This window comes from Perca fluviatilis, chromosome 2 (assembly GCF_010015445.1).
Source record: "Perca fluviatilis chromosome 2, GENO_Pfluv_1.0, whole genome shotgun sequence".
Lineage (NCBI taxonomy): Eukaryota > Metazoa > Chordata > Actinopteri > Perciformes > Percidae > Perca > Perca fluviatilis.
Genome location: NC_053113.1, coordinates 15787050 through 15807352, shown reverse-complemented (window position 1 = coordinate 15807352; position 20303 = coordinate 15787050). Strand labels below are relative to the sequence as shown.

At 40.0% G+C, this 20303-nt stretch overlaps 1 long non-coding RNA gene across 21 annotated transcripts in view; it reads right to left on the bottom strand.

Moving 5' to 3' along the window:
• Positions 1 to 20303, bottom strand: part of LOC120553974 — a 106636-nt gene that overhangs the window by 26951 nt on the left and 59382 nt on the right. For 13 of the 21 annotated variants that reach the window (XR_005638272.1, XR_005638259.1, XR_005638261.1 and 10 more), the window contains one exon: positions 12657 to 12715. This is a non-coding gene — a long non-coding RNA (uncharacterized LOC120553974). The remainder of the gene's footprint in view (positions 1 to 12656; positions 12716 to 20303) is intronic. The other 8 variants (XR_005638277.1, XR_005638274.1, XR_005638267.1 and 5 more) reach the window with 1 other exon arrangement.

The window sequence follows — 20303 nt, the reverse complement described above, 5'->3', positions numbered from 1 at the left end:
AACCAATGACATAAAAAGACAAATAGCTGCCAAATCAACCAAATAAGTTTGATATTTGTGTGAATCTGGACAACCAAATCAACTAAGAAGAAGGAAGGAGGAGGAAAGAAAGAACTTTAAAAAAAAATCATCCATTACAGTCAGAGGACATACAACGCTGGGTATTACCCCCTGATGATCAGGTTACGATCTGATTGGGATATAATGGACAACCTAAATTACTAATATCTGAATTTTATACATTCATATTTTGGTCTTTGTCAGAGTACATTTTTAACACTGAAATAATTAATGGTTAACAACTCAGCTTTAGTTTGAGACACTTAAGTAAGTGCAGCACATTCAACTTGGTTTTGACAACAAAAAAACAACAAAAATCTACATTTTGCAAAACTAATAGTTTGTGAAATGTTTTCAAAAGCCAATTAAAACATCCTTACAGAGATTGCAGTTCTTCTGACTTCTGATATTTACTTAAGAGGCTATGTAATATAACATAGATCATAAAATGGCATACTGTAAAATGAGTCTAACATGTTTTTATTTTTAGCCCAAAGAGCTGCAGCCTTTTGCCGATTAAAATGTTGTAAGAAAACAATAGCTAAAACTTTTTTAATCAGACTGAACTGCATTTAAATATAGTTATCTATATAGTATCTGAATTGCAAACTAAAGGCTCACAACTGGTGTTTTCTGTGCTTTTGTTGTGGTTTTTTAAACTGTGATTGGCCAGCAAAACCCCACAGCCCTTTGGACAAATCTGCCTGTGAGCAGAGCCATGCAGACCAGTTTTTGAGGCAGACAACTGCATGTGACCAATCAAATTCCAGGCAGAATTTCCACCACTGTCCAATCAGACAGGAGGGCTTTGATTTAACTTTGTAAGCAATTGCGGCTTGAAGTAGTCTGTGAGGCAGTAAAATTCACTGTGATCCGGAATGTAGCGTAACCCAGCATGCTCCAGTATGAAATGGCCGCTGCAGTGTTTCCCTGCAGGTCACAGCATGGTCCTGCCAGCACCCTGGGATCGCCTGCACTCCTTTTACTGCAGCAGCTGGACTTATCCTCCTCTACGATTATAACCAACATGGGCTACATTTTCGAAGTCTTTGTCTGACCATCAATTTCATGTAAAAACTTTGTTCCAATCAAATCGTTTTGACACTGCTTAGGGTTCAATTGATTTGGCTGAATAAATATGTGAATTAATATTAATTTAAGGGTTATTTCTTATGTGCACATTGTTTTTGTGATCTTTGCTTTATTAAAGATTACCTTAACTTAAAAGTATTTGAGTCATCCGGTCAAAGTTCTGTTTCATCTCTGACCAAGAGCGGAGCCAGACGTTGTAAACATTAAGGGCTCGGCTCAAATCTAGGTGTGCGGGGGCATGCTCTATTTACGGCAGCTATATGCACTATTTTTCAAGCAATTTCATAACAGAATGCCTACAAATCTGTACATAATTTGGGAAAACATAGTTGAAAAAAAGAAAAAGTTTCGCTTTCAACATTTTTTTGACACTTCCATTTTTTCCCCTGACTTTTGTAGTTTTTAAAAAACATTTTTGTTGCTTTTTCCAACGTTTCTGTCGCTTTTTTACATCCTATTTTGTATCTCATTGTTCTCCAATCATTTTATCATTCTGAAACCAGAACAGAACAAATGTTGAGGATGACTTATTTTCACTCCTACCTCCTAAAGAGAGGCAAAAACAGTCCACCGTTTCTGTTTTTAAGTTACAGTCAGAGAGACTGCGGGGAAATGACACAAAGTTGAAGTTATTTTAAAACCCTAAAAGATTCGGGGCTGGAACCCCAGAAGCCACCCCCCTGCTCCACCCCTGTCTCTGACCACACACACCTTCACTGAGGGGCATTATACTGTTAACCACACCCAACAGTAGATTTTTTTTTTCTGCCCCCCCCCCCCGTCTGGGTGCTGCTGTAGCAGAGTTGTGAGATGAATATAAGAAAGAAAATCTGTGCTTTTGTTCATCGTTCTGTTTTAAGATGAGATTGGTTTATTGCTTTAGAGCCTACTAAATTCACTGCCCAATGTCATGCCTCATTTACTGATGATTATTAAAGCAATTTAAATGCATCCCACAGCAGGAAATAGAAGAAAGAAAAAACTATCAAAAATCTGTGGCATTGGCATTCATCAGAAACTACATGTGACATTTGAGCTACAAGTTTTCTGACAAAAATTTAGTTTAGAGAATCAGCAGCAAGGGAGTCTGGCATTGACCCTGAGAGAGAAAGAAACACAAAGAGAAATGTCTGATTGTCAAAAAGGAGAGAACAGTGTTATAGTTTAAGGCCAGAATAAAGTCAAATGGAGACAATTCTTTTAGAAAAGGAGGCAATCTTTGTATACAAACATCCCACAAGATGAATGCCAAGGAGCTGTTTCCACTGTGGAAGATGGTGACCCCTGCCTGTTATGTGGGTATCTAATTCATGCCTGTTTTTATGCACTCAGGACTGTACTTTAAAATTAAGTAGATACTAGGCTCCCTGCTGCAAGATTTGCCAAAGCTAATAGAACCAAGTTGAGGTTGTCTATCATCATCGGGGGAGCTGTGAACTATGCTGGGTTCATCAGCAGTGTCTGATGGCCTTCTGTCATCTCTCCATTCTCCCCACTCTCCATTTTGCAGATATACAACTCCATCGTTCAAGACCATCATTATTGGATGATTCTGCAAAACTCTAGACTATGTTCAAGGCTAGCATGATTTTTTATAATTCTCTTCAAACAATTTTTAATTCTTTAAACGATGTTTGCACATGGCAGCAATGGTATGGATAAGGAAAGGCAAAAATACGGTCAAATAAACTAGTAAAGGCGTGGTTATGATTAGCTAATGAAAACATACCCATAAATCGAAAGATCAGATTACAGTTAATTAACATGTGAACGGCAATGGAAGGTTTTTGGCAAGGTGTGGACTCCAGTCTCCTGCACCAAAGTCACAACCAACACATAGACGTAGACACGTAGATGATATGTTCTTAACACACTCGCCGTGGCACCAAATATGACTCTAGTTGACCTGGTTTGCTACTAATAGTGCATTCCATTTGTACTCGGAAGTCAGATTTTCTGAGGTCAAAGTCAGAAACACGCCCCCTGAGCTTGGATTTCCGAGCTTGGAAATCGGGCAACCACAGAGTACCCAGAGCTAAAAATCCAACCGTTGCGAAAGCTGTAGTAATGTGCAGTTATAAGCACTTCTGTGTAATTTGTGTCTCACTAAATCAGTTGCACACGCAGTGCTGTCCATATTCTAATCTGTGGACATGTTATTGCGCTGTTTGTATGCACAAAAAACAGCGTAATGCGTTGTTGTATACTAGCATTGCTAACAATGGCTAACCTGGCTAGAGCTAATGAAAACAATGAAAATCCGGATTGTAAATGGATCTATTCAACTCAGGTGTGACGTCATTCTCAGCTTCAGCTTCTGAGTTCCGAGGTAAATGGAATGCACTCTAATGGTTACTGTACAAATAGCTTATGTGTTCTGAATTCAACTAGCAAACATTTGATGGTATGGTATGCTCATCGCAAAATCACAACCAATCAGGGGGCAGCTAGCTGGAACATGATGGCTTCATGTTTCACTTTGAGGCTAGGGGCCCAATTTCAATGGCTCAAACACAACGATTAGTGTGAAGTGGTTGGCGCCTTCAAGTGCACCTGTTATTTTGGTTAAAATAGGCACAGGGGCGCTATGACCAAAACGGCTGCTATATAGATCCGAGGGTGTGACGATGACTCATTATCTACTCAGCCAGTCAGATTACTTGTCATATAGATCAGCAACAGCCGTGCCAATTACAGTGTAGCATAACAAAAAAGCCTTGACAATTTGAGTTTGGGCTTCTCAAGGAAATGTAATGTCCAACTACTTTCTTTTAAAACTGCTTTATTTGAATGAAAGTCTCACTTGTTTGTGCCTCACCTTTTACCTTTGCTCAGTGTGTTAGCCACGCTGGGCATGAAAATACCTCACAGATGGGCAAAGCAAATTAAGTCCAGGAAAATACCAAACTGCTGATGTGCCCCCAGTCCTAAAGATCGGGGAAATTTTGGGAAAAAACTAGTACGTACAACATGTCATCAGATTACGTCTGAAGTCAAAGGAGTTTATAACTGTTCAGAATAGACACACTTGAAGATGTGGTGAAAAGCCTGCATCATAAAGAGGGGGAGACCCGATAATTGTTCGAATGGGGATAACGGCGCACCCTGCTGTTAAGTTATACACACAAAAAGTCACTGAAGTAGTGATGTGGAGAATGAAAATAAAGCTTAAAAATAACAGTTGAAATCTATGCTTGAAGTAGCCGTAACTGTTAACTGTTATTATCTGTTTCGGAAAGTTACAAAAATCTGACATCCGAAATGTGTGGGGCTTTATTTTGACTATCTGACAAGCACTTTGTGTGAAGACTACTGAGCCCTTAAATTATTGTTACTACCTGATAGTTAGCCAGACCTTGTATTTACCGGATAACAGGGACATCACTAGGATTTAAAGACAGGGGGTGCTTAGCCCCCAGGGTATTTGTAACTTGTGTTTGCAAAATCTTTGCACTTACATCTTTTGTTACTGTATTAAAGCTACACTTATATCAACAACCAGTCAAGAAACCAAGATGTTAACAAGTAAAAAGTGACAGACATATCCTCTTCTTCCATTTCTACTCTGTTCAACAAAAGTTACTGTAATGTTAGCTTTTAGACACATCAAAGCTGCATGTGGGGAATTTACTTAGGCCAGACTTTGCTCCTGATGAGTTCTTCTGTAAGCAATGACTTAAATGCTATCTGTCTGGTCATGTAAATGTGTGATAAAGTAATAGCATACTATATCTAATTCCTCTCTCTATAAGATAAGTTGTCCAAAGAATGCTATTTAATTACACTAATTACTGTAACTGCGCTGTAGATTGGTGCAATCAGTGTCATTTCACTGTGTAGTTTGGCTTGCATACAGTATAACCCAAGAACCAGAATTTTAAGGTCATAGTGCAATTTGACAACAAAAGTTTGAGCGTTTCTAAAATATAGATAATTTATTCTGCCAAATGATGTATTCAATGTATGACTTAAATCAACAATTATTGATATTGATAAAGCTATTGATAAGGATCCTATTTAAAGTGGCTACTGTCTAAATATAATAACCTGATGGCGAAAGGAATACAATATTTGGAGTAACAATTATTGTATGTATGTACTGTATGTAGGATTGCTTTTATTGCTTTTGCATTTTTTTTTCTCATGTGTATCTGTGAGCATATGCTCATGTTTAACCTAGCCTACATTTAGGCAACAACTACATATTTGTTTAATTTATCACAGCAAATGAATGCAGAAAGTTAAATTGGTCAGAATATAGCTAGCATATATAATAAATATAATGAAATTATTTAGTGTAGGCTATGCCTCAGTGCCTAGACCTACCAATACATGCTTATTGTTAGAAGAAAACAAAACACCCCACATTTCCTTAGACCTATAGACCACTACTGACCTCCATCACGCCGGCTACCTCAGAATCAACTGCCCTGCCAATCTCCTGCTTCTTTTTCTCTCTGCTAAAATATCCTTGAATATCCATCTGCTCAATTAATTGAAAGATACAACGGTAGGCTACATGCAATAGCAAGTTCAGACCAAAGAGTAGCGACAAGACAAGATGAATCCTCCAGTTACTTGCAACGCTCCGGTCTGCAACGCTCTGAAAGCTCCCAGTTTACACACCAATGCAACAAGACGGTGCATCATCTTGATAGCACAACGACTCTTTGTTCTTCTGTCTAATGTTCAACTTTTCGGCTATTTTGTAGCTGGATATATATAATTTGTTGCGTCTAAATATGAATTGGGATACGGTTAGTGATAATGAGATGCTTGATACAGTTGCAGAATCTTTGATTCTCTGCTTTGTTTTAATGCTGCTTGGCTCTCTTCAGTAGCTAGCTCTCTACCTCGCTCGTCCACATACCGTTACCGTGCCCGTGGGCGCTCGTTGAGCCTCTAACACTGCCATTTCGACCAGCTGACAGTTGTAAAATAGAATTAAAACAGACACACTACACACCGACACACAGATGAATGGTGAAGGAAGCTTGATTCACCGTAGTTAGTGATACAGAGTGCACTGTATAAAAAAATCTAATTATTATTGTTGTTCTTATTATTATTTAGGGGGGCTTAGGAACATTTTAGGGTAGCTTCAGCAACCCTAAAATAGGCCTAACGACGTCCCTGCCGGATAAGACAAAATGTACTGTATAGTAGATTGAGTACAGAAGTGTGGTGGGGCTGTCGGGCATCATTATTTCTCCGGTTACTGAGCCAGTAACCCGGCCGGGAGTTTAAGCCCAGACTGCAGGAAATAGAAAATGGATTGTATTGACAGTTTATATTTTTTCAGCCCAAGTTAGGCCTGCCGATATTAAAACCATCAAGTCTACTTACTTAAAACTGAGGGCCTGATCTACTAACACTAGCGCAGTTTGCGCTGCGTCTGTTTATGCGAGTTCGGTAATAGCACACGCTATGCTTCCACATTTTGCGTAGTATTTATCAACCCTGACACCCATCAGGCAATCAGCGTCTTTCTCCGCCCACTAGACCGTAAATTGCGCTGTAGCAAAGCGGTACATGTGCTATGATAGGGCTGAGTGCAGACTGCAATATTCCCACTGCTGATGCTATGACTGTTTGAAATGATCCTGATGCCAATATTTGTAATGTAGCGAGGAGTTTAACAACTGCTGGAATGGGATGTGAACGCTGAGTGGGAGATGCAATTTCATCTTTGATTTCTTGCAGTAACTCGAATATTGCATAGCTGCTTGATCTGTAACGCTAAATGATGTTGTGTTCACTGACAAAGTGTGATTCTTGTGTTAAAAATATTTTCAGCCTCGCCTATGTCTTCGTCTTGCTCAAATTACTGTTGCCATTTCACCAGCGGCATAAAGGTCTACGAGGAAACTCGATTGCGGCTGGTTTAGACCTGCTTTTAAGAGGCGGAGAATTTCCCCCGCAGAATTGAGGCGCGCTCTTGCTGACAGTCTTTGTCTTTGGAACTCCCACTTTCCCCACGACCCTCCCCCGAACGCATATTGAAAGCGCAACTTGTCTCTTCTCGCTCATGTGGCAGACAATCTGCGATTTTACCCAAGTGCGCCCTGTTTGTAAATAGCTCGCATCGGTTACGTCCGTCTTTGCGACCAATTAGCGCCTGGAAACAGGCGCAAACGGCTTGATAAATCTAGCCCTGAATGTCTGCTGCTGCTCCTTATTCACTTCAGTGATAGACAGGGTTCGAAATGAGGGGGGTCTGGGGGGGTCCCGGACCCCCCATAAGTCATTAGGTACCCCCTATAAGAATTTATTTTTAGATTTTTTGGGGGTCCCCGACAAATATTTTTAACATTAAAAATGATTGTGAAAATTATAGGTCTTTAGTGACGTTTTATATTTATAACAATAATTTATTTATTTCCTAGCGCGATTGGGCAGCAATCAGGGCAGCTTATAGCATCACGGATTGTTGTTGTGGTCCTCCGGCGCATACAGTACAGTCTATGGCGCAGACACGTATGTTATTGTTGAACACGGCAAAAACGAAGCCTCACAAAGACTGAAATCCCTAATGAAAATCCTGTAAGTGCTTCGATTATGTTTATATCTCCATAATAATTGCTTATTATAGTAAAATATTTGGAGTTGGTGTTCCTATATCAAAAGTTGCATTAACTAACTTAGATACCCAGTGTAACGTAATGATTAGAAGAGTGCGTTTGTCAACGTTTCTTGCTAGCTGTATGTGTATGAAGCATAGGTATGAAGCCAAATAATCTGCCAGCTAACAGCAGACATATAGCAGTTATCCACTTTGTCATGTCAGGGATTTATATAAGGTGCTGTAACTTTGCTGCTCCAGAATTAGAGGGTTACCTGTTAGATTATAGCCAATCCACTTCTCCAGACACCACTACAATACTGGGACTAGCCCAAACCATGAAAAACATCCCAAGACCATTATCCCACCTTCAAAATATGTCAATATAATTTTGCCTGCAGTATATAGTGTAGCAAGGTAGTCTTCAGTATTTTTTATAATTACATTTTAGGGGACCCCCCAAGAGTCCTAAGTCATTTCGAACCCTGGTGATAGATCCTGATAAACTTGCCTTCATGAGGCACCTTTTAATAACAGAGACACCATAACCAGTGCCCCCAACCGTTGGGGGCAAAAAACACTGATAAACCCTGTGTGTTGCCTATTTTGCTTGATGAGCAGTAATGCTCACTCTCTGTTTTCCTGTGTTACGAATCCTGCATTATACAGCCTAACGTATGATTTTGGCAAATATTTCTGGCACGCAACAAATACCTCTCCGGGTGAAGATTTTATCACTGAAGTTGTTAAATCACAATTTCACTGTTAATTGTGAATCATTAATTGTGAACGCCCTCGTACTGAGTGCAGTATCTGTGAACAGCCTCCTTGGATTATCCAAATCAGGTCTGCTTTAATCAAACTATGATACATCTCAATACAGTGGGAGATTTGACTAAAGTCTTGCCAGAAAGTCCTCCCTGTAGATCTAAATGGCAGAAGGCCACAGGATGTGCTAGGAGGCTAATTGCAGTGAAAGGGTGGTCTTTGCTAAATAAAACAAAGGAGAAGCAGAGAAATAAATAACACTTGGATGGCTACTTATTTAGTAATGGAATTCACACGCTGTGGGCCTGTTCAGAAACACATGCAACGATGTGGCATGGCTCAATGGAAGAGTTAAGCAAAGTTGCATGTATGTTATTATTATTGGAGACATACTCTATATTATTTATCTGCCAAAACCTTGTATTTGCAATTATGATTTCATCCTGTGCAAGTCTATGATGTATACATATATGATTTAATCCTGATATTACACCTGCCATGTCTGCCACAGCCTCTAATAAACATACTTAAGACAATAAAGCTGGCATATTATGAAACAAGACTGGTCTTTTCTTGTTCAGCATGTAAAAATACTGGCTAATAGACGTTTAAAGGATATAGTGCGTGCCTAAGAATTGAACTATCTGCATAGGTTGTGTGAGGACACAGTGTAATTTATGCTGCTGGATCCTGAGTGGAGACAGCCAGCCAGATGATGCCAGGCACACAGAAGAAACATGCCAGGAATTTTAGAAGACGGCTCACCAGTGGCTGCAGATGTAGGCAGAGCGGGAGGCTGCATTACTTAAAAAAAAAAAAAAAAGGAGTACAAGGAGCTAAAAGGAAGGGGGGATAGGGATGCCTTCTGGTATAAATGGAACAGACGACAGAAAGGGCGAGAAAGCGAGACAGAGATTGAAAGAAGAGGGAGGAGGTACAGCAGGAAAGCAGAGGAGAAGAGGACAGAGGGAATAGTAAAAGAGGCCTTGGAGACTCGAGGAGGGGACGAGGTAGGCAAAGAGAAGAGAAAAAGAGGAGCAATGCAGGTCAGGAGAAATGCAAATATATGCATACATATAGTTATTGAAGGCTTACAGCTATAGTTTGTATATATATATATATATATATATATATATATATATATATATATATATATATGTTTAAATTGTAGAATTTATTACAGTGTTCATTTAATGAAACAAAACGTGTGTTCTTCTATAGCTGTGCTCTGCCATTTTCTCCACAGGCAAACAGGCTGTTAAATGAGAGGTCTGGGAAGCTAACCCCTTTACACAATCTGCATTGGCTTCAGCATTCATCTACAGCTGGCTGACAAGAGTTTTCAGCAAAGTAGGATGTCCAGTAAATGTGTATGCCAGTGGAATCTGGTCAAATGATGCATCAATTCAATCGAATAGACAAAAAGATGCAATGCATCCTTCTGATCCTATGGAGTAATCAACACTACAATAAATATGTAACCAATAATCACACCTATGATTTCATACGTGGACAACTGTGACTGGATGATACACAAGTTTTGATAAAAGGTCGATATCAGCCTTTTATAATAAAAACCCAATTTATCACTGGAGAGCATTTCACAGCTGTACTTGTTCTCCAACTGTGTATCATTTATCATGCAAAGTACTTGAGTTCTCTGGTGCATTTGGCCATATGGGAACATTGTGATGCACTTAATTTCATAGACAGATAACGGGTGAGGGAGGAAGGAAAGAGGAAAAGTGCTGTCTATGACTTCCTCCAGCTATTTAAGTCAAAAAAAGAGCAATGATTTCTTCCCCTGAATCTGCTGCAGCACTTCAGCAGAAACAATACCACTGAGAGGTGTTTGGGAAGGAAAAATGGAGGAAGAATACCCCCATGCGTCATTGAACACATTCCCTTCCATACAAAGCATTGCATGGAAGTAGCAGCTATTCACTCAATACACAGCACTTGAGAAACATTGTCTGTTTTTAAATGAATGATGGCAAAGGTTAACATAACATTGATGACAATATTTTAATGATATTGAAGAACTGAAAAAGACATGTTGTAAAAGAATATTCAAAGAGACAAATATGTAAGGCAACGGAAACATCTTCCACCATTATGGTTAAAATATGGTTATATTTAGACAGAAATAACAGTTTGGTTACGGTTAGGTGATCATGATAATGGTGAAAAGAAACTCCTTTTGATTGTGGAAACTGAAAACGTAACAGTGGTGTCCTGTCTCAAAGTAACACACTTTCTTGACGAATTCATCCACCCCAAAATTCAGTCGTAGACATCTGAACACAAATTACACATGCATTTGTTTTCGTGTAAGGAAGGCCTTAAAAGTTATCTTGGTATACGTGAAATGACAAAACAAAATTCTAAATCCTAAAACGACTCATAAACAGGATTGAGCCAAACCCTTGACATACAGTATGACTCATCTTCTAACCCAATCTGCTACTATGAGTTATTAGCAATTAGATGTTGGGGAAACATAATTCCCCCTGAACTCATTTGCAAAACAGTAATTACATTCAATGATTCAATGCCATTGCAGGAAGTCCAGTAATGGTCTCATAGTGCAGTACTGTATAAAGTTGTGGCGATGGGTTGGCATAGGCTACTTGACTTTGGCATTGTGGTCCACGATTAACATCCAGTTTTATCATTTCCCAGTTTAAAGCTTTAAAGTGAAATTGTGTAACTTTTGAGTAGGTGCCAATTATAGGATAGTACTACATATGAAAACCTACCCTAACAGTAGCACAAGGGTAGAAAGAAGAGTCCTAAAGTCATTGGCAATATTCCCCTAAAGTTTGCTAACAAAGAAAAAAGTTACTAGTCATACCAGACCAAGTAAGGCTGTAGAAGCAAAACCACTCAGTAAATTGAAATAAGCAAGGGTGAGTTTGAATGCTCATTTCTCATTCGTAAGAGGAAGAATGTGGCATTTTGTCATTTATAAATTATATAGACTTGTAAATTAAAGGCTACAAATAAAACTTGAATGTGACGTATTCAGGGAGAAATTCAAAATGGTGGACTTGAAAACTTGAACCCCATTCCTATTGGCAAAATCTGAGTATTAAGGTTTCTTGTTTCTTCTACTTCTTTCCCTCCTCTGTTTTTAAATTTTTGCCTCCATCCAGCCTTTGCGTGTATGGTTTAATGTTTTAAATGGGACTAATGCTGGATCCTTATTGCTCCCCAAGATGGTGTGGGCTCTTAATGCCCCCCACCGTCCACAGCTTCTTTGCTTTCACCCAGGGAATGCCATTGGTATGGAAATCTTTGTACTGTACAGCACCTTTGGGCCACACACACACACACACACACACACACACACACACACACACACACACACACACACACACACACACACACACACACACACACACACACACACACACACACACACACACACACACACACAGGTCACGTGGCATCAATGTGCTTTGTTAGTATTGTGAACATTTTATACCTCTTCAGAGCAGGTTAAAAGAGAGAAGTTCCAGCCTTAGACTTTTCAAAGTGAAAACATGGCTGAATGAGCTCCAGCTTGAAGGTGCTAAGCTTCAGTCACTCCAGTTGAAAATGTGTGCCTTGTGGAATTTAACATTTACAAGAATGTTTTACTATGTCAATTTGGTAATGAGTGAAGCAATTACAGATTCCAAGTAGCTACTGCTGTCTCTTTACATTGTAACCTATTATTACTTGCTCTACATCATTTTGTACCGAACCGCAAATTGAGCTGTTTTCCACTTTTTTTGTCAATTGTCAGCAGGTGTTACCGACTGTCAGTGTCAGCAGGTTCTCGGTTTAGACATATCCTGGGATAGGAGGGGTAACTTTCTAGGCTTAAAATGTGTCTTTATTTGTCCAACTACCTCACATTACACAAGTCTACGAGCTAATTAAGAATGGATTTAATTCAACAGACCGGTCTTACATGTCTTTGTGAAACCAAACACTAATTAAAAAGATGTGTGGGTGGTTCATTTTTGAAGCAACAAAGCCACTGATTTTCATGTTTGTATGAGCCAGTATTCCAAATCAATGAATACTTTACTTTCAAGGTTGAACGCCTACATGTTGGTGGATCAGGTGCGAGCTGTCAAGGTGGAGATTTTTTAGCCATTCAATAAGGTGAAGATAATTGCCTTACCTTTTGTGTAACCCCTCACACGTCCTTGTCTTCAGCAGCAGAGTCTTCCATGATTACTGCTGTGAACAGAAACAATTGAAGTTAATGCACCCAGGCCACACATGTAACCTACAACTTTGGACAAGTTATGTTCCTTATCCAAAACCCATATCTAGAAACTCAATCACTTCAAGTGATATGCGTGTGGAATGAAGATTTTCCTAATGACAAATCGACAGAATAGATAAGAATAGCTCTACACTAGAGCGGAAGATAAATACTATATGTTTTGGATGATTAACAAAAGCAATTCTACACACGATGCCAGTATCATTGTAAACTAAACTAGCTCAGTTTACTAGCTAAGTTAGCTAAATTATGGCTAAATAATACAAACACCTCTGACTGTAATGCTTCATTGTAATAACACAATACAAGGTGTTGTCAGATAGAGAGCTAAAACCTTTGTAGTAGTGCCAAATTAGCAAACATCAGCAGATTCTTTACATGTCTTTGACAAAAAGCTAATGTAGCTTATGTTGCTCTGACAGTGAAGTTACTAACATTGCTAACATTACCTTCTAGCTACAAAACATTGCTATAAGTTTGTGTGATTTAGCTACACCTGCTCCATCTCCCTTTCCCACCCGCTGCCATATGGAGACTACTTTTGGGCCAATCTCTGGACACCACTGTGACGGGTATGTCAACATTGATTGAAATTCAAAACCCTCCATCCATCCATTTTCCACCGCTTATCATGGCAGCAGGGAACTCTAAACATTTTTGGCTCTACCTTATCTATTATTTTTCTTTGCATAAGCAACATGTATTCTAAACACCAAATGTTGTTCTCTGTAATATGTTATGCTACCTGAACTCTAGCTAACGTACAGCCTTAGAGTGTATGACGTACTTGGCCAGATACATTAGTCTCACACACACACACACACACACACACACACACACACACACACACACACACACACACACACACACACACACACACACACACACACACACACACACACACACACACGCACACGCACACAAACACACACACACACACGATTATAAGGCTTGACAAAGGCATACTGAATAATAGAGTGGGAATGTAATGGAAATGGTGTAAATATCAGGCTAATATGGAACCGCTAAAGGGATAGAAATGGTGTTTATGTGCCCAAGGTTATTGACTGCTACTTTGTGCTTCAGAACTGACCCTTGAAGTGACACTTCAAACCACTCAACAGCAATAATAATAGTAGATCCATAAAGCAGTGTCCGTTATATAAAAACAAGACACAGCACGGATCTTGTATATTCAAAATCAAAAGAGCAACAGCAATATTTTTAGCTGTGATGGAAAAAGCACCAAGTCCATTTTCTGGCTAAGTATAACAGGAAACAAACACTCTTTTAAAGCCTCTGTGAAACCTTTCATCTTTTCGATATTACAAGAGGGCTAAATGAAGAAAAACTGAGTGGAGGTCAGCAGCGGCCTTCTTTCTCTGGTCCCCTGTCCCTTTAAAGACAATGACCTGACTAGCAGGGCAGCTTGGCTGAAGATGAGAAAGTAGTTATTTCCAGCACCCTCCTCATTTATTTGTGTACGTGTTTTAAGAGACCTAAAGCAGCAGGCTGGATGCCTGGGTGCCATGCTGATAAAGCAAGAAGGGAACTCTGCACTTTTACCCAAGGCCCCTGAGTGAGTCGAGGGGCAACATGGGGGGGCTCGGACAGGGGATCAGGGCTCTAAGCCAGGCAAATACACTCGGGTGGATAACATGTCTTTAATGCTACTGATGGACTGCCCAACTGGCGCCCCGGCTGACTGGCACAGTGCCCAACGTTCTTCCACTGGCTGGGCGGCTGTATAGCTTGTATGACTGTTGTGAGACAGAGAGGGAAAGTCAGGGGTGACAGACAGACAGACCACAGACAGACAGACAGAGGCAACATCAAACACACAGGACACACAGAGGCCAAAGGCAAAGACAGACTAACAGATAGGGTGAATCATTGACAGACAAACTGGGTGGAATGTAATACATATGGGGTACATACCTACACTCAATTCATGCATATTTTACATAGAGATAGGGGTTTAATTACTGTATCAGAGGTAGCCTATAGCATCAAACTAAGGCTAAATAAGGCTAGATGTTTGATCTCTCACGTCCCTTGCAAGACTCTATAAGCAGCCAGACTGATAAAAATATCTGTGTGCATTCAACTGATGCCAACCTATAAGATTTCCTGATGCTGAAGTTGAACCGAACCATTATCAACACTTCCTTATCTGTAAGACGTTAGAATATCCATCTTTTTTGTTTAGCATTTCAAGGCTGTGGCGAACAAGCTACAATTCATTTTCCTGATTTCCATTTGAGAACCTGTGAATAAACAATCAGTTAGAAGAGCCCGGCATTTCTAAAGAAGGCTACACTCTCCTGGCAGATCTCATGCTAAATGTGCTCAGTCAACCTTGAGTTGCAGTCTGAAATAACAAAACCGAGAATAAAAAGGAGGGAAAATGCAGATTTTAGAGGTTGGAATGCCATGTATCAATTGACTCACATTAAGTGAAAACTGAACCAGTATGGTTTACTACAATGTCAAACATGTCAACTCTAGTACAGCAGTGATACGAGTTCTTCATGGTCCAATACTTATCTTAATAAGTACAGACTGGTCTGTACCTGTACTTAGAGGTCAAAACCAGCATCATCGTCAGTGCAATAATAGTTTAAGGGAATTTGGAAAAGAAAGTGAAACCAGAACTTCCAGAAGTAACAAAACCTCATTCAAAATTACATTGGCATTACGTAATCAATAGTATGTCACGCGGCACACTTCATGTCTAGATAATGATGGTGGTTTTAGGAAAAGTATCTGTTTATTTTATATTTCTGTTTTTAGCATTTAACCAACACAGTGTCCCAGAAGCCCAAAGTCATTTGCCATTTAAACATCACAAGCTCAAAGCAAGAGGCCAGTCAGGTGGTTGCCACTCGTTCAACCATGGCTGTAACGACGGCACGACAGTAAAGAAGAGAATGGGTGTTTTTTTAGACAGCAGAGAAGAAAACCAAAACAACAACCTAAAAGAGGCTAAACGTCTCTGTAGAGCTGAGGGGAAATGTAGCTTCGTCCCTACAAGCAACCCTTTTCACACTATACATTGTCATTATATAACAGCTTTAAATATTGTACTAGTAACACTTTTTAAAAGAGACATACAACCAGAATATATTTGTTACTGGGAGAAGTCATTGGCCAGAGAGTCTCAGGTATTTTGTGAATACTCTTCTTTCAAATATATTATGGTCAGATTTATTTATCTGTGTGATCCAAGAAAGATTATTGTAACCTAAGCAAGGGAATCTTGTTCTTTCGTTTTTGGTAGAGGTTTCTTTGATGGGCAGAGCCACACTCCAATAACTCACTACTACACACAATGTAAACATAACATGCTCAGGGAATCTGAATGTTTTCAATCTGATGATATCTTCTGCCACAAACACCAGGACACAGATTTATTTAAAATGATTGACTTAACCAACTGATCAGCAGGAAACTATTTTAAATGGGATGAATAAATATACTGTATACAGTTAGCTCTAACAGGATGGACTGTTGATATTTGGAGGGCTCTTAAGGAAATCAAACTGTGTTTAGATTGTCATGACATTCCGACTGCTGCGGGTTATCTAATAAATAAACAGCTGAAGCTCTGGGTCTTAGATTCTGTTATGTGTTTGGTTCAACATCCTTTGAGTGGTCTGGTCAAGCGTTTACCATATATTATTATAAACCCTCATCTTGAGAGTCCGCTTACTTAATAGAAACACAAGCTTGATCTGTACTATTTGTTTTAATTTGGAGAGTCTGAACTGAAATACAGCACAGCCCAGAGTCTAACACAACAACACTGTACTAACTCAATAAGAATAATATATTGAGCCTATGATGGCTTTTTTTATTTGTATAACATTGTTAAACAAAACAAGTCTGAGGTTAAAGCCACTATGTGTAATATTTCTATGAGATTCTAGTATCTACAATATATACAGTATGGTGGAATATGTTTGTAGAAAAATAAAACAACTCTGCGGGAAATTGTTGCAATCTAAGTGTTGCTTTTAGCCCATTCATCACATGGTGTCTTATTTAAAATTACCCCTGGGGTTGCGGTTGACGCAGCCGAGGCCCATTGTCGTTCCCCATCTGAGCCGGTACCCTACAACACCAAATGTAATTTCCCAACAACAAAATTGTGGCTAGCGAAAATGCTTTGTGGCTAGTAACTTTGGACTACCACTAGAGGTGGTGTAAAAGGCCAGTGGGCCTGTTAGCTGGTCGGTTGGGACAGCTGAGAAGTGGCCTCAGAGCTGTGGGAGTGGCCTGGCCCAGATGGCCGTCCTATACAGCCCAGGGACTCAATACCTTTCTTTCCCCCCTCACAGACCAGATGGAGACCATTACAGTGGCCTGAAAGACCTGAGAGAGAGAGAGAGAGAGAGAGAGAGAGAGAGAGAGGAAGGTGGTGTTGGGGGTGTCTCGCCTTTCCAAAATCTCTAATTACCACAATTGTTAAAGGCTGCTTTTTTCTTGCTTTTTCTGACACAAAAGCTCCCTCCCAACATGCACTGCAAGCCCTCCTGAGAATTCCTATAGGAGACCAGACTGTTTTACACAAGACAGAATTCAGAGAGAGAAGGAAAAAAAGAGAAACGCAGAGAAGGGAAGGAGAGAGGAGAAGAAAAAAAAAACACATTAAAGATATGCAAATCCAACTGTCTGGGGTGAGGAGCATTAACCAGCGTCAGTAGGATAGCTGCCTCTATTTTTAGTGTTTGCATGTGTATGTGTGTGCACGCATGAGTGTGTGAATGTCTCTCTCTTTGGAGGTGTGTGATGACTTCCTTAAGCCCCGGCTTTCATGTTCTAGTGAGACAGTCTGGGCGTCGAGATATGTCGGCAGAAATATTCTGCCTAATTGAGACACTTCACAAATGAAGCTGTCAAGCTGGGCTTCAAACAGAATACACAACAGCATTTGAAAGAGAATTTCTAGGACAGCATTGTGAAGGAGTTTTTGCTTTCTTTTTCTAAACAAGTACAGTGTATTAAATGATTACAGGTGGTTTCAGGACAGTGATCAGAGTTGCCAAGGATGTTTAAAAAGAATTTTCCACACAGAGCCGAGGAGAGTCAAAAATAGCAGCCATGCCAATCACGTCTTCAAGTCAAATGAAAAAACGTCAAGGGGAGGGATGCATTTAACTCATTTGTTTAGTACATCCAAGGCCAATGTCAAAGCCATGTAGAGGGCTTTCAGGTGATGTAATGCAGCGTCTGGCAGCCATGTTGGCTTTTCTTAGTTCCTGGAAGCAGCATGGTTGTTTCCGAATGTACAACATGGCCATGTCAACATTCAGAGCCCAGAAGATGCATGTTTTAGATAAAAAATTTACTGCACTGAATTAATTATTTCTGTGCCTTCAAACTCAAGCAGGTCTCTAACATTTTTTAAGGCCCCTTTACACTGTGTGATTGTGAGCTGTCTGTGATGAAAGTTGACAACTGTGATAAAATTGTGTTTAAATCTTTGGTCCAATGTAATGCATTATAATAATGTTCTCATCATTCAACGTATGAAACACAGATGATAGGAAATGTACTGAAAAGAGCGGGACTGGTCTGAGAGTTAAACAATTTTCAAACATGTTTCTTATCTTAAAACTCTTCATAATGTTGATAATTTGATCCACCTGGCTTTCCGTAATACAGGATACATAAATAAAAAATGAGGTTACCATGACACAGTCTGCCAACAAGTTATACAAACCATACGACGACATATAGCACTTCCTATCCTCTTATATGACCCATAGGAGCTTTTCATAAATTAGCGCCCCTAGCAGTGGCATTAAATACTACCCACAGGTGTTTCCGTCCTCATATCTGACTGTAACTATCATATCTGATTGATAAAATCCCCAAATCAATCTTTTAATACATGCCTTTTCACTATGGATGTATAAGGGCATCACTTGACACACACAGGGCTTTCAAGCGGGGGAGCAGAGTTTGTGTCCCGGAAGAAGTTAGGAGAAAACACAAGACCTCCAAAAGGAAACAGGTGTTCGTGTCCTGGGAGTACTACTTAAGGGAACCGCTGTTTTAACCCAAACCACAACCTTTTTTCTAACCTTAACTAGTCGTTTTTGTGCCTAAACTTAACTGTCGTTGCCGCAGGGCAGTCACCTTTTGTCAGCTAAACTCAACTGCAACGGCGGCTGAAATTACCATAATCTCGCAGTGCCCAGTACCTGACTCAGTCAGCCGCTGAAATGACGGTAACCTTAAGGTGCCCTGTACCCGACTCACAGTCAGCCGCTGAGATGATGGTAGCCTCACTGTGCCCTGTACCCGGCTCACAGTCTCCTTTTCTTGGCTAAATTTAACTGTAAAGACCAGAAGTGCTGTACATTTTTCAGATACCAGGTTAGTTCTGTTAAAGCGTAACTCTCGCCAAAATGTATCGTAGGGTATTTTTGTGAATGTACGTGAGTCAAACTGAATGCTCTAGTTGATTCCGGCCACAGGCATATTATCAGTCAAAACAAGTCGATTTGCGAACGCGGATGAACGGACTCCATAGGATGAAATGTCATGAAGTTGTAATTCCAATGAAAAGCATGATAACAACAAAACAAAAAATCATACGTGCATTTATATGGAACTAAGCTTTAGGAGCTTTCCATCTATACTCTCCTCCCTGTTATGTTGTATTCGGAAAACGACTCGTTTTGACTGAAAATATGGCCGCGGCCGGAATCAACAACAGCTGCGGTGAGTTGCTCAAAAACTTTCTTTTTAGTAAATCTGTGTACACAAAGAATGTTGTCAATGCTTGCGTTAAGGTGTACAGCCCCTGGTGATACTTGAAGCAAAGTTTCATGATATGTCGAGCCTTCTTAGTATTTCGAAAATAGCTATTTTGAGACTAGCATGAGAGTGCCCCTACCACTCCCATTCAAAAGGCCATTTGACCCAAAAAAGAGAATACGGTGAATCTTAAAAGTGGCGATTCGGTCCTAAATATGCTTTTAAATTAAAGTTTGACTCACGTACATTCCCAAAAATACCCTAGGATGCATTTTGGCGAGAGTTATGCTTTAAGTAAAAATTACTTTAAACTAACTTTTTGGGGTCAATTCTTAATGCAAACGGTGATGCACGTGTCGACCCGCAACCCACGGGTCGGGCTGGTTCGGGGAACCTTTTGGGAAATATCACGGGTTCCGGCCCGCTTTACATCAATTTGTTGTACTGTATTTTTTAAATGCATTGAAGAAACTGTGCAGTGCTCCACTGCTGCAATGCATTAGCACGGTGTTTTAAATAATTGCTAATGCACTGCAGCAGTGGAACACTGCACACTGATTTCAAAGGAAGTCTTCCTTCCTGATAGTCAATGGCTGCAGCAGAGCTTGGGGCTACTGTAATGGAGGTGCATAGCTGTGTGGAAAGTGAATCAGTAAAACAATATGAGTCTCTGCTCTGAAACCTTCGTCATGAACTCTAATACTTCACTGTGTTTGTCAGTACAGTCTTTGTTTGGACAAAAAAAAATAGATCTAGCCTGTCTCTGGCTAG